Genomic DNA, 16,025 nt, shown 5'->3' with positions numbered 1-16,025 from the left:
GCCAGTCTTTTCATTTTCCTCTAATTTTTTTTTTTTTATGGGGTGATGCAGTTAAGCATTTTGTGACTATCAATTATAATAAAGACAGAAGAAGATGAGCTAGATAATTGAATATGCATTATTAGAGAGATTGAACTATACTGTGGTTGCTACAGTGGGCTGATTCTGTAGGTTAAACTGCTTGATAGCATTTTACATCAAATGATTGATGATAGTAGCCTTTTACAGGATTTCATTTATGGAAGCATTAGAGCTGTTATGTGTTAGCAATACTCAAAGATGTTCCTGCAATGCAGTGGCTGAGACTTGTTACAGGAAATACTGAAATAATTTCTCTTATTCAGTCGTACTTGTTGGACATTAATTATTCTGTGAATGGTTCCAAAGAATCTGCAATCTTTAATTTGTGATTTTACTCTCAGAAAAAATGATTCCAAGCTCTTATTTAGCTACATATATTTTTAGACATTTTAGGCATTTAGCCTATACATTTAGGCTTTCTGTAATTTAATAGGCATATTTTATATGTTTTTTTTTTGTTGTTGTTGTGGGTTGGGTTTGGGTATTTTTGGTAGTGTTTGTTTGTTTATTTCTTACCTGCAAAAGGGAATGCTAACAAAAGAGCAGGGGAACAATCATGGTTCATCCTTGTACATTGGCAATGAAGCTGCTTGTAGGCAGATTTTCTGCAGACAGCCTCATCCAGGAAAGGACAGAGAAATTCCAGATCATGTTGAAGCTGTTCCTAAAGGTCAAAGGAAGCAGAGGATGATTGACATTAAAGCATCCCCGTGGCTGTGTCTGGCTCAGACTCAGGAATAAATTGTCCACATCAATCTTAGACACATGTTTTAAATGCACTGATTCAGAAAGGTAATAATGCAAAGCTTCAAAGTGACATGTTTTGGCCACATTCTTGGAATGTTAAAGACAAGAATGACAAATACCTCTCCTAATGTACATAATTGTGGAAATCTGAGTGCTATTCAAAATGCAACATCGTATAAAACATTTAAGAAGATATCTCTAGAATGACTGCAGACTCTGTAGTGACTGACAGTAAACTGTACTAAAAGAAATTAAAAAGCAGGTCCAATAAACATTATGGGGCATGGGGGGAATAGAGAAGTACTTAGCTACCCAACTAAACACTTGATTCATCCACGTCAAACAACAGGTTTGTTGTGACAACAGGTTTTTTGGGGCATATATTTTCCACAAAGACCACATTTGAGCTGTGAGCTGTTTTACATTTGGTTTGATTGGCTGCATCTTCCCTTCCAGACTAATTCATCTTCTTGGATAGAATCACACAATAATTTAAAAGTATGGCTGGAAAATGAGGAGGAGCAGACTGGGGCTATTTCTTATTTACTAGAAGACAATATGGTTATATTGGCATCAGTAAGAGTTCTCTATTTACCTTTCATGTGTGACTAAATAGAACACATTTGCAGACACTCACAACACTGCAGTCCAAGGGCATTCTCCACTGCAATGAGCAGAACCAGTTGTCATGTTAGGTAGAAAGCTGTACCGATCAGCCTGTGTATCCACTGCAGTCAGTGCTACAGTTGCACCTAATATAGGCATATCTGAACTATTTTTACTCTGGTAATTGCTGATAATGATTGCAATAAAAGTGAAGTGACACGAGTTTTAAGATAGCTTAGAAATCTGAGTCCATACTCGGGGTACCCTGTGACATAACATACTGCAGAATGCTCATTGTTACTCTCAGTCTGATTAGGGTGTATCTGCCACAGTAACCATGAGCTATAGATGAAGTTATTTAATGCATGACTATTTCTATCAAAAGATAATATGTATGGGTATGCTTTAGATTCTGACACTATGTGGGAGAAGAGAAGTTGCCAAAAAATGTTATGATGAAACACTGAATCTGAGCATGGAAAAGATACTAAAGCAAACATCAATACATGTTTGTTATCAACAGCTGCAAAGCACTTGCTAAACCAAACTCTTTAAGTATGTAAATACTCCTCGGTCTCTTTCCTAAGAGCTGACTTAACATTTTCTCTAATATCCTGTTGTACAGCCCTACAGGATGTTTGCTGAGCAGTAGCAAAAATCTATTCACGCTCTGCATAACAAATCTGCCTATTCATTGCAGAATAGTAATACTCTGGTTGGACGACTTAGTGTTTTCTGGAAAAGGAAGTAATGAGCTGAAAGTCTGGTAATCAGCAAGGAACTGAAGCTTGCACTTCTGCATTCATCTGGTGCCAGTGGCACAGTGATTATGACTAGAGTGGAGCGTCTGTGCTGCAGTAGCAACCACATCTTGCAGTCAAGACTGTGATGTTTTATGATTACATCTCAAAAAAATACAGACAAACATAGCTTTTATTTATGGTTTGTTTTTTTTTTCTTCCCTGAAAGAATTGTAGCATTCTCATGGTAAATACTACAGAGCTATGTTTGAAGTGGTTTGATCTGCTTTGGTAAAAAAAAGGGATGCCTAAGTTATAATCAGATATTGACTTGTTATTAAAAATTGTCTCCATAACATTACAACCAAAGTCATTGCTTCATAGAAAGAGAAGCTTGTATGTTTGCATTACATTTTTTCCTTTGTCCAGACATAGAAACCAAAACATCTTTTGTTGCTTCTATGCTGTATCCCAATGTCCCCTCCTTGTGGTTGAAAATGCTTTGAGGTAAAAAGGTGTGCTTAGTCAAGGGACCTCAGCTTTCAGAAAGGCTGTAATCATCCCGTAGCAAATGTGACTAAATCCAGCATCCACACTGCTAGCTCCAGGTCTCTCTCCAGATATGGTAGAAATAAATCTTTATTTCAAAAAGTACACCTTCACTTTAGCAAGAGAAGTTAGGCATCAATGGTGTTGCCACATGAGTTCACTGTTCAATGAAAACAGTCTTTTTTAAATATGTGCAGAAGCATCTTCAATTATGTTTACTGCATGGGACTAAATTTCCAGTGGTACAGCGTAGCCCTTGCATGGGACTGCATCAGATGACCTAAGCTGAGAATGGAAGCCTTTTCCTTCTCCTTGTTTTGTGCATAACATGATCTTCTTAGAAAACCCATATTGTGCTGTTTATCAGTAGGACAGCAGCTAAGACTAATAAACTCTTCAATCTGGAAAAGGATAAAAATTGCTTGCATTGACTACTTGGTAAGTGCTTTCAATCTGGATGTAACTGTTTAGTTCTACTTTAAATTTTTTGAAAGGCTTAGTGATAACTTATCTGCAACATTTCAGTTTTAAAAGCAAAGCCCAAAAATGAACAACAAAAAAACAACCTCATAAATAATTTAAAAAACCTCCCAGCAAATGTTTCCCTTCCATCATGGGGATAAAAAAATGAATTAAGAGTCTTTGACAACTTGTATATCAAGTTTTACACTGATGTAGTCTTAAATGCCTGAGTTATTGACTGCTGAAAAGTGAATTTGTAATGGAAATACTGACAGACTATAAACTACAGCCACGCTACTGTGGAGGGTATGAAAGGAGACTGCTGTAATTACTAGTACATAAATATTGTTCTAATGTTGCCTTCACAGATCAAACAGAAATATATTCTTTCAAAAGCTCAAAGCTACAGCCAAGCTGGTGGATACTGTATGAGGTGCCTTCCCTAAACTGTATGAGTGAGCAGGGCTGCTAAATTCCAAAGCAACTAAGGTTCTTTGAAAATTAAATTTGCCCTCACCCCTTGCCTCCCAGACACGCACACATTGGATGGCACTGACTAAAGGAGAGAGAGGGGAAAAAAAAAAGTGCAACACCTGGAATAGAAAAATAGGACAGGAAAAAATGCATGATGCTGTGAAGAAAACCAGTAAGACGTTCAGAATAATGCAGTGATGGAGGTGAACTGCAGGGATTTGAGTTCTTGGACATAGAATGAAAGTTGGAACAACATTGGAAGTGACAGAATCAAATTATTATTTCCCACTACATTCTGTGAATAAACAAGGGCACTAAAAGAAAGGAGGAACTGTTTATGCCAAGAAGGGATACTATAAGGGAACTTTGTCTTCTTAAGATTGAAAAGTATTACTTTCCCCTGGAAATCCATAACCCAAATTTATTATCCAAGTGGAGTAATAACTGCAATAGTTTGTGAATGAGAGCCAATGGCATCCTGGCCTGCATCAGGAACAGTGTGGCCAGTAGGACAAGGGAGGTTATTCTTCCCCTGTACTCAGCACTGGTCAGACCACACCTGGAGTACTGTGTCCAGTTCTGGGCCCCTCAATTCAAGAAGGATGTTGAGGTGCTGGAACATGTCCAGAAAAGGGCAACAAAGCTGGTGAGGGGCCTGGAGCACAAATACTATGAGGAGAGGCTGAGGGAGCTGGGGGTGTTTAGCCTGGAGAAGAGGAGGCTCAGGGGTGATCTTATTACTGTCTACACCTACCTGAAGGGGCATTGTAGCCAGGTGGGGGGTGGCCTCTTCTCCCAGGTAACCAGCAATAGAACAAGGGGACACAGTCTCAAGTTGTGCCAGGGTAGGTATAGGCTGGATATTAGGAAGAAGTTCTTCCCAGAGAGAGTGATTGGCACTGGAATGGGCTGCCCAGGGAGGTGGTGGAGGTGGTGGAGGCACCATCCCTGGGGGTCTTCAAGAAAAGACTGGCTGAGGCACTTAGTGCCATGGTCTAGTTGACTGGTTAGGGCTGGGTGATAGGTTGGACTGGACGATCTTGGAGGTCTCTTCCAACCTGGTTGATTCTATGAATGCTAAAACCAGTAAGAATGTGCATCCACAACATAAGGTAGCTGCTTATTGTGGGTGGGATATCTCTTAAAATCAGTCATGCAAGCGTAGTGCATAGTTGGTTTTCTCTTTTCATGATTGTCTATATGTTTTGGATACCCACTTTATTAGTCTTAAAGTTGTCTGTGCACCTAAAATTATATACTACATACAGGTCTTGACTAGAGAGAGGTGTCCTGCCTAAATTGCACTACTGTCAATGTTTGAAGAAGAGAGTTGTGTGTCTGCAGAACCCATTCTGGTCATCGTGCATGCAGTTAAAGTAGCAAATGTCAGTGTCATTAGTGTGATTACAAAATGCAGCTATAATAGCAGAATAACCTTAACTACTAGTTAAGTTTTATCTCCAGAGGTTACACCTCTCCATCCGGAAACCACACCAGATCTCCCATGCTTTGTAAGATGCATGAAAAGAATACAATTGTGGAGGTAGTGAAAAGTTTCCAAAAGGACCAGGTTATTGCTAAACAGCAAGCTGAAAGTGATTTCAGGCTTACTGAGGACCATTCTTCCTCATCAGCATACCTAGCTACACTGAGTTGTTAAATCTCAGAAAGCTTTAGGAGCACTTTATTGTTGCCCTCATTTCAAGTCTAACCAAATATTAATTTAGAAGCTTAGATGCTTAAGGATCTCTGTACAGACAGTGAAAATAAATACGTATCAGGTCATTAAAATCTGCATCAGACTCTAGTAGTGCTTCTTTCACTTTGATACTTCTGTTGTCAATATGCTGAACTGCCAATCTAGGCATATCTTTAACTATTAGTGGCAATGAATCTGATCTCTGTATTTCCCATTCAGTCAGAATCTGGAGAGCTTCCTAATGCATCAGCATGCAAAGAAAGTCACCAGAAGTCTTCACAAGTACTCAGCTTATGTCAAGTGACAGTTAAAAAGTCAGGGCATGTTATCAAAAGTTGGATGGCAGTGAAAAGAACTTCAAGGAAGTTTGTGTTAAATGAAACTAAAAGCCTTATTTTAGGTTTCTCCTCTTCAGCAAAGTTTCTGCTGAATGTTTCTATCAGTAAGAATCTAACATAAATGAGTGCACTCTAAATGCCTCCAGTTTCCCAAAGTGTAAATATCAGTCCTTCTAGTGAGTGGATTTTGGGGTGGGGTTTGTTTCTTTGTTGTTATTTTTGTATATCACAGAAAGTCAAAGTCAGCTTTAGAGGAATAACAGTAATGAAACCCGGAAAGAGAGCGATTGCATTAGACCTGTCAACATAAATGAGAGTCATAGACTTTGTCTAGGAGATAATAAATGTGCTGTTTCTTACCCTAGCTTCCACTCTCCCAAATGTAATATTGGCATGGAAGGACATCCCAAAGCATATTTGTCCTTGCAAATGATATTTTAAAACAAGTATGCTGTCGCTTGACAATCAAAGAATGTTTAAATATTACCCTAAATATTAGGAAACAAAAGTTGTCTTTGTTCAAAACAGCACCATCACTGAACCATTAGTGTCACCACAAACCCCAAAAGACTGGAAAGCTGAGCACTTTGTTGTGGAAACAGCTAGTGAAACATGCTTTTGCTTCAGAAATCTGTATCTAGATGTGATGGTTTGGGTGTTACCCACCCCCACTTATGAAATCACCCAGACTAGACTCAGGTGGCTTGAAATTAAGAAATGAAGCTTTATATTCACAGCTTAGCACAATATACAAGCAGGTATTTACAATATATACAGCTATGTACAGAAATATACAAGGTAGAAGTAATACAGAAGCACAATACTCTTCCCAGAAAAAAAAATCAGAGTCCCTAGGAGGGCTCCCAACCCAATTCTCCTTTCCCCCTCCCTCTGGAAATAACCATATCAACCCATGTATATCTCACATGATAAATCTGGAGATCTGAGGTGAGATGTCCAAAAAAAACCAAGGAGGTTAGAGTAAAAAGGGTTAGATCAGGTTAGAGCTAAGGCAGAGGCAGCCATAGAGACCAGACCACCAGAAAAAAAGGCACAGCCAGAAGTGAGAGCTGAGCAGTGTGTGAGAAGTGCCTGTTTTACCTTTATTTTGACTACTTGCATTTCTCAGCGGAAAAATGGGTGATATGGGGCACATGTTTTGTTTTTTCTTTCTTCTCGCAGCTAAAGGTTTAATTTCACTCAGTAAAATGTTTCAGTTAGTCTCAAACAGGCACACTAGAGTTTTATGTTAGTTCTAACATAGAACTTTACAAATGTTTTGACCTTGGACGTTATGGACAACAAGACTGTCCTCTGAGAGCACTTGTCAACACCCACAAAACATCTCAACGTGCAATTAGGCAGCTGCAGAAAGACAGACGTTCAGAAATGGTGAGCATCTGTTTTACTGCTTCATAGGAAACATACTCTTTTGAATTCCTTCTGTGACTTCAGTATCAATTTTATGAAGTACATTTACCTTTAAAATATCAACAAAGTTTATATTAGGTGAGAAAGGAGAGGAAAATCATCATTAAAGCTCAATTTGTTTCACAAAAGATGTGATTTAAACTAAATTGGTTCTTGCTCAAGGGCCTCAGATTTGATGACTTTGACAGCAAACTAGCAAAATAATAAAAAAAGAAAAAACATTTTATCAAACATTCAAAAATAGTAAATTACACTTAAGATCTTCATGATTCAGCCCTTTTTATTATTTGAACATCATTTCATGTTGTACCAGTGGCATTCAGCAAATAGTACTAGTCAGAAGGTGATGAAGAGATAGCAAAAGTGATGGATTGGATGAAGGAAAGTGAATGGTGTATTTGTTGCTCAGCAGAAAAGGCACATGCAAACACTTTAGGGAGGTAGTGAGACTTAACATTTTCCAAATGTATTTGAAAGAGAGAATTAAGTTAATGAATCTACTGACATCGATTCTCTTGTGCCTCCATTTATCAAATATCCAAAGGGAAGTTTGTGCTTTGCCATGATAACATGTCTGTGTTACAGATAAAGAATTGCCCTGTCACTGATATCATCATTCTTTTTGCTAACTTACTGAGTCCTAATCCTCAAAATCATTCCCAACTCTTAATACTGCAAAAAAATGCATGTCAGTTTAAAAGACATGTTGAATGATGAGAAGCCATTTCCTAGCAGTGATAATTGCATCTGAACCTGGAAAATATAATTTATTGTACTTTGGAAATGACTCTCAAAGAAATTTATGTTTGCAGACATTATTTTCAATCTATAATAGGTTACACCTAGTTAACAAAAAAGTACTTCTTCATGTACATCCCTTGGAGATGAAGCAGAACCAATAAAATTGAGAATAAGAACAAAAGAGGCAGATCTATCAATTCACTTTAGTCAGCTGGAATGATTTGTGGTTAGGACAGAAAAATATAAAATTATAATTTAAAAAAAAGAGTTCATTATCACTATGCTCTGAAATATAGCAGAGATTTAAAAGCATCTGCCACTATAGTGACCTGTGAACTGAGACATCCAATTAATTGTGTATACCTATACCTTGATTTACTATAAATTTATAAAGAGATTCATAGAATCAGTCAGGGTTGGAAGGGAACACAAGGATCAGCTAGTCCCAACCACACCCTATCCTAGAGCAGGCTGCCCAGAGCCTCATCCAGCCTGACCTCAAACACCTCCAGGGATAGGGCCTCAACAACCTCCCTGGGCAACCCAGTCCAGCCTCTCACCACTCTCATGATGTACAACTTCCTCCTCATGTCCAGTCTCAATCTCCCCACCTCCAGCTTTGCTCCACTCCCCCTGTACTGTCACTCCCCAATATCCTAAAAAGTCCTTCCCCAGCCTTTTTGTAGGCCTCCTTCAGATACTGAAAGGCCACAAGAAGGTCACCCTGAAGCCTCCTCCTCTCCAGGCTGAACAGCCCCAACTCTTCTAGTCTGTCCGCATAAGAGAGGTGCTCCAGCCCTCTGATCATCCTATTGGCCCTTCTCTGGACATGCTTCAGCATGTCGACATCCTTCCTGTAATGGGGGCTCCAGAATTGGATGCAGCTAAAACATGAAACACTTCAGGAATTTGCCTGTCATCCTCATGCAGGGGCCATCCTAATCTTCTGTGTCCTTCCAATTTTAGTATATGTGCTGCCAAAATGAGCACAAATGGGGTTTGATCTCTCTGCTGGAGTCAGAGACTGAAGTATTGCTCCTGAAGGCTTGCACCTTTCTATGCTATCTGGTACATGATTCCCATCTTACAAAATCCTTGAGAATCTTCCCATTGATGTCAGTGAGTGTTGTGGAAGGGAAATTAATAAATGCAAGATAATATTTTCCAAAATTAATATTGTTTATTAATTTTGCCATCCAGAACTCTCACCACCCCTGACCACTGATTTTAGTAATATTCTGGTTCTTACATGGTCATGGAAACATTCTATGGATAATATCTACATCTAATATAACCAGCAAAATACATAAATATTAATCGAATTGGAAGAGACTATTCCTGTGGTCAGTGCTGCTTGTGGCCAATATGCTGTTTGCCCAGAAGCTGGGCTCAAGTTCTTTCTGCTCTATGGCAGAGGGAAATAGAGAATTACAAAGAGACATTGAGCATTTATTCACAGATTATTATTATTACCCTTGCAGGGGCTAGCCACAGTCCAGACAGTGCCCAAATACTTTCATGGGATTCTGTCTTGTTGGACGTTGAGGCTTGAATCTTCCTGGCTTCTGGGGAAAGGATGCAGACAATCTCTGACCTCCTTCTCCTGGCTTCTTCTGGGTGATCCCCTCACTAAGGGAAAAAAACAGTGTTCAGGTCTTCATGCAGAGTTACTTGACATTGTTAAACAGAAGTCAGCAATAGTTGATTAGAAGAATCTGGTTCACTATTTAATGTGTTGAGAGGAAAATGGCAATGGATAACTAGAAGATTCTGTACAGAATTTTCTTTTATGAAATACAGGGAATCAGGTAGAAAATCCAGGCATTCGATCGGTGTCATTTTGCTTGCTAAGGATCTTTAAGCTCCTCAACAACTCTGAAGAGCAAGTGAATTCAGAGCAAGGGCCCAGAAACAATGTGTTTCAGCCCTTCCATTCACCATCCTGAGCCACTAAATAGACACTATCTTTCCCAGTTTGTTAGGGTTTGATTTTCCAAACAAAGCAGCTTTGCATCTTTTGTTTAGCAAAAGCTTTAATGATGCTAGGTTTTAATTGTTACACGTAAGCATCTCTAACACTGCTGACCTAACAGACAAGGCAGCGCTTTGCTATAAATGCAGAAGATCAAGCAAAGAATCATAGAATCAACCAGGTTGGAAGAGACCTCCAAGATCATCCATTCCAACCTAGCACCCAGCCCTATCCAATCAACTAGACCATGGCACTAAGTGCCTCATCCAGTCTTCTCTTGAACACCCTCAGGGACAGTGCCTCCACCACCTCCCTGGGCAGCCAATTCTAATGGGAAATCACTCTCTCTTTGAAGAACTTCTTCCTAATATCCAGCCTATACCTACCCTGGCACAACTTGAGACTGTGTCCCCTTGTTCTATTGCTGGTTACCTGGGAGAAGAGGCCACCCCCCACCTGGCTACAATGCCCTTTCAGGTAGTTGTAGACAGTAATAAGATCACCCCTGAGACTCCTCTTCTCCAGGCTAAACAACCCCAGCTCCCTCAACCTCTCCTCATAGGAATCACAAAACTATGTCTTGCTTCTGCTTTTGTCCTGAGGACAATTTCCTCAATGTTCTTAAGGAAGCAGTTATATTTAGTAGATGGTTAAAAAGAATTACAGGTGTGCAGTAGATTTCAAGAACCACATCCAGGATCAAAGTATTTGAATGATCCATAAAATAAAGAATAAGACTCTCACAGAATTATGCAAGTATAAAAATAATCCTAGCCCAAGGATTTTGTTAGCTATAAAACTTTGTTTCATTGTTTCAAAGAGAAAACTTGATTTATGGACTAAACTTGCTAAGTTGGTAATTTTGAGCTATGGGTTGAAATTATTCTCTTCCAGCAGGAAATATGCCCATATATAAAATATATCAAATATACTAATGCACTATTTAAGTATATACACATAAAATTATGTGCATTACATAAAATCTAAATTTAAAATAGAACTGCTCAAAATATAACTGGTTTTTATGGCTGTAATACACTTCTCATCCACTTTTCCCCTTCCTTTTGCAAATACATAGCAGCCAATACATCCAATAAAAAGTCTAATGTCTCAAAATTCATTAAGAAGCAGTATTCTGCAGTGTTTTTAGGCTTTAAACCAATTAATGGGATGATATTCATCATGTGTTTATGTTCATTGTGCTATTTTAAGCTTGAATGAAATAATAAAAGAAATGCTATGCTGGAAGAAAACATAAGATTAAAACTACCTTTAGAATTTATTAAGGTAACAAAAAGCTCAAATTCAAAATTTCAGACAGTTTTAGCAGGAAATTCTACAAGACTGTCAAGTCAGTTTTAGGAAAGTCCATTAAATTCTCCACTAATTTATTCCATGACATGCTCTGTCTCCAGTGCAGAAACCCTGCTAAAGTACTAAGTCATAACTTAGCATCTGACCAGGAAATTATAGGTTCTGATCTCTACTGCTTATGCATATTAGGGAAAAATCTATAGTAACTGTCAAGAAGAATTTAGAATCCAGATCTTACCATTTGTTATTTCCAGATGCTTGTAGTCAGACCAGTAAACCTCAGTTCATTTTTGCAGAGTAGAATTGCTGGAGCAGCTGGTACTCATGTAGCAAAATGGTCAGTTATACTTTCCAGGTAGGTAGAAAACACAGATTTACAGCTCTTCAGGCTGATGAACCCATGAAACCTATAAAGAATGAACTCCACCCTGAAGGATAAAAATTGACCTTGAGTGGATGGGTTAGACAGTGATTTACTGAGTACAAGGGAGGGCTTGATCAATCTCTCCACAGCTCTGACCTATCTTTTGAAAGGTGAAACTGAGAAATCTAGATACAAAGAAAGGCTATGAAAGCAAATCTTGTTAGCACCTGCTTTGCTGTGAAGCAGAGGTAACTCTTATGAAATTTAGTAAAACAATGGGTTCAGCATCTTTTCCATCTCAATACTAAGGGTGCACAGCAGTATCATCACAGTATCACAGTATTATTAGGATTGGAAGAGACCTCACAGATCATCAAGTCCAACCCTTTACCACAGAGCTCAAGGCTAGACCATGGCACCAAGTGCCATGTCCAATCTTGCCTTGAACAGCCCCAGGGATGGCGACTTCACCACCTCCCCGGGCAGCCCATTCCAGTGTCCAATGACTCTCTCAGTGAAGAACTTCCTCCTCGCCTCGACCCTAAATCTCCCCTGGCGTAGCTTGAGGCTGTGTCCTCTTGTTCTGGTGCTGGCCACCTGAGAGAAGAGAGCAACCTCCTCCTGGCCACAACCACCCCTCAGGTAGTTGTATACAGCAATAAGGTCATCACATAGTTTCACATTAGCATTTATTTTGTTTATGCAGCTCAGCCTGTACCTCTTACGTTACAAAGGTAAGTAGATTTTGGGTGGATGAGGTACCTACTTGGTGCCGTAAAATAGCTTTCTTGGTAATTTTCTGAAGTGCTGGAGCATACTCAAGGTTCTCTGGCATTCCTTCTTGGAGCTCCGCTGCAAGGTTCTTTTCTAGACACTACACATTTCTTAGGGATTTAATTACCTTTGCTTCTTAACATTAATATTTTTAATAAGAGAGATGTTGAGATACTGGAACGTGTCCAGAGAAGGACAACAAAGCTGGTGACAAGCCTGGAACACAGCCCTATGAGGAGAGGCTGAGGGAGTTAGGAGGCTGGATGTTAGGAGGAAGTTCTTAACAGAGAGAGTGATTTCCCATTGGCATGGGCTGTCCAGGGAGGTGGAGTCACTGTCCCTGGAGATGTTCAAGAAAACACTGGATGAGGCACTTAGTGCCATGGTCTAGCTGATTGGAGAGGGCTTGGTGATAGTTTGTACTTATTAAAATTGTATCTATTTTAATCTAAACCACTCATCCACTATACAACAATTAGGAATTTATTTCACAAGTCACAAACATGCACTGCATAGTCAAATTCTTTATGCATTTGATTAACAAGTGGCTCAGAGGCTAAGATTCTAAATGAGGAGGCACAGCCAGCACCTGTGAGTGAAGTCGGAGTAACATCAAATCTCTACCCTACCAAACCGGGGGGCCACTCAGGCCCCCCGGCCTTTGAATCCCCTCCACCAGTCACCCAGTGCGCACCAAGGGCACTCACCAGTCACGACGGGAGAAGGATCCCTCTGCCCAGTTGGGCAAGCTTAGGGCTCCTGCCTTTCCTGGGGCCCATTAAATAGGGGAGGGGGCAGGGAGGGCAAAGTGATTACACCTGGGGTGGGAGGAGACTCCAACAGGACCCAGGTGCTAAGGTGAAGGAATTGGAATGCACTTCTGTGTGCATATTAATTGCATTGATAGGGTTGGGTGATAGGGTGGATTGGATGATCTTTGAGATCTCTTCCAATCTGGCTGATTCTACAAACTTGTAAAATCTTGTGCAGAGTGTGATAAGTTATCTAGGACTGTAATTAAACACTATGCAGAAAATCACTTTTTAGAAATCTTTCCTTTTCTTGGTGAGCAATGAGAAGGAGAATCTTAAAGCCCAGATTAAAGATTTTTCTTGTTTTATTCTTTGAAAAGAGCACAAACAGGCCTGGCTTGCCCAGCCATGTTTTTCTGCTCTCCCTCCTTCTCTTCTGGGGAGAAGCAACCATGGGAATGAGGATGAAAAACCTGGAGCCCTTGAGTCTGCCCAGACTTGTTTTGCTCCTGTGGTAAACAAGGTACTCACAATGAGCTTGTGCCTGCCTTGTGCAAGGGCTTTGCTTTTCCCAGATTTGTGTAAAGTAAGCCTATGGTTTTGCCTAAGAGAGTCACTTGACAAACTGCAATTTTAATAATTTTTTCTGTGTCCAAAGGCCCATTAGTCTTGGCTCCATTGATAAAAAGAGATATGCAGGTAAATACAATGTGCTCTGCTGTTGTATTTGTGCCTGCTGTCACCTGCTGCTATTGTAGGTATTTTAGCTGAAGGCTGCGTGACCATCCAGAGAGACTTGGACAGACTGGAGAGCTGGGCACGGAGGAACCAGATGAAGTTCAACAAGGATGAGTGCAGAGTCCTGCATCTGGGGAAGAATAATAAACTGCTCCAGTACAGACTGGGAGGTGATTTGCTGGAAAGCAGTCCTGTGGAAAGGGACCTGGGGGTGCTGGTGGATAACAAGTTAACCATGGCACAGCAATGTGCCCTTGTGGCCAAGAAGGCCAATGGGATCCTGGGGTGTATTAGAAAGAGTGTGTCCAGCAGATCAAGGGAAGTTCTCCTCCTCCTCTACTCTGCCCTGATGAGACCCCATCTGGAATACTGTGTTCAGTTTTGGGCTCCCCAGTTTAAGAGGGACAGGGATCTGCTGGAGAGAGTCCATCGGAGGGCTACGAGGATGATTGGGGGACTGGAGTGCATGGCTTATGAGGAGAGGCTGAGAGTCTTGGGACATTTTAGTCTGGAAAAAGAAGACTTAGAGGGGATTTGATACATGTTTATAAATATTTGAGGGCTGGCTAGGAGCTCTTTTTATTTGCTACAGGCTCTTCTCACTTGCTCCCTGTTACAGGACAAGGAGCAATGGGTGTAAGTTGCAGCACAAGAGTTCCACCTAAACACAAAGGGGAACTTCTTGACTGTAAGGGTCACAGAGCACTGGAACAGGCTCCCCAGGGAGGTTGTGGGATCTTCTTCTCTGGAGACTTTCAAGGCCTGTCTGAATCTTGATCCAGCCATGCTCTTTGTCTGCCAGTGAGAACCAGTGTTACCAGATATGTATACCTGTCTTTACATGAACCTCAGATGTTTGTCTGTCTGGTACTGGGCACAAATTGGTCCTGACTCCATTTAGTATAGAAAAGGCAAAAGAAAGAGCAGGAATTACTCCAGAAGTGATTTCCATGTGTTTTTTTCTTATCCAGCACTGATATGGCTTCATTTTGAGTACTGCATGCAGTTCTGGGCACCACAATTTAAGAACGGTGCAAAGGTTATTGATAGCATCTAGAGGAAGGCAACAAAGCTAGTGAAAGGATTGAAAGGAATGCTCTATGAGGAGTTACTAAGGACTTTGGGCTTGTTTAGTTTGGAGACAAGGAGGCTTAGAGGTGACCTCATTGCTCTCTGCAGCTTTCCAGGGATGTGAAGAAGGAGATGCTGTTCTCTTCTCCTTGGCATCCAGTGAGAGGAAGTATGGGAACGTTCAAAGATGTGTGAGCAGGGGTCTAAATTGGGCATTAGAAAGCATGTCTTTACCAGTAGGGTGGCCAAACACTGGAATAGGATTCCTAGAAATATGGTTGCTCTCCTAATCCTGTTAGTGGTTAAGAGGAGTTTGGACAATGCCCTTAACAACATGCCTTAACTTTTAGTCAGCCCTGAAGGGGCCAGGCAGTTGGAAGAGACCTTTGGCAATCCTCTAGTCCAACTGAAATAGTCTGGGTTTTATTTCTGAAAAGAAATGTAATGAACACAATGAATCAAAGTTTGCACATCAGCAAAGATCTTACTGACAAACAATAAATATAATTCCAGATAAGAAAAATGAGATGTTGGTTTGTACATAGAGTGAGTTTCAATCATATAATATAGACCAAGTGTAATTTTTATTTTGAGGCAAGATATAGTAGGAATACTAAACACAATAATTGCCTATATTCCCCAAAGCAAAATTTATGAGTGTTACTCCTTATGGCTATTGACTCAGAATAGATATCAAGAGCCAGATTCAGCTCCTGTAACTTTCTTTCCCCAGTGTTAGATTTCTGGTCTAATTTAGCAATTTGTGCTAATTCTGTTTTCAGAATGTCAGAAAAGAAATAACACAGGACATCTGAATGCATTGCTTGTCACCTGATGTGTACATGGGTACAAGACCCTGGGTGTGTATATGAGACACAAGTCTTAAACAGAAAAAGTCTCCTTTTTGACTATACAGGGAACTGATGCAGATACTCTACTTAACCTCAGTTTTAGTCTAAAGAAATAAGCTGAATTTCACTCTGAAGCACTGTCATGATAAAATTGTCTATGAAATAGTGTCTTATTTTTCAGAGAATTGTAAAAGCAGGTTGAGATGAAAGGTGCAATTACATCAGTAATTTTTATGCCAAGTGGACAAAAACAAGGTAGTATTATTTTGCCAGGACCATCTTACTATAGTATAGATATGGCTAGACAGAAACAGCCAAACT

The 16,025-nt window shown here is 40.1% G+C and overlaps 1 long non-coding RNA gene and 1 other non-coding gene across 2 annotated transcripts; both read right to left on the bottom strand.

Annotated features, from left to right (window-relative positions):
- Positions 1 to 8,753: 8,753 nt before the first annotated feature.
- On the bottom strand, positions 8,754 to 8,858 carry LOC135177211 (U6 spliceosomal RNA). The gene has a single exon (XR_010302980.1). It is a non-coding gene; the product is annotated as a U6 spliceosomal RNA (small nuclear RNA).
- Positions 8,859 to 9,026: 168 nt separating this feature from the next.
- Positions 9,027 to 13,054, bottom strand: LOC135177149 (uncharacterized). The gene is made up of 3 exons (XR_010302952.1): positions 13,000 to 13,054; positions 11,393 to 11,582; positions 9,027 to 9,497 (listed from the first exon to the last, which is right to left on the bottom strand). It is a non-coding gene; the product is annotated as an uncharacterized LOC135177149 (long non-coding RNA).
- Positions 13,055 to 16,025: the final 2,971 nt, after the last annotated feature.

This window comes from Pogoniulus pusillus, chromosome 7 (genome assembly GCF_015220805.1).
Source record: "Pogoniulus pusillus isolate bPogPus1 chromosome 7, bPogPus1.pri, whole genome shotgun sequence".
NCBI lineage: Eukaryota > Metazoa > Chordata > Aves > Piciformes > Lybiidae > Pogoniulus > Pogoniulus pusillus.
The sequence above is the reverse complement of the archived record's forward strand: the minus strand, read 5'-3'. Positions and strand labels throughout refer to the sequence as shown.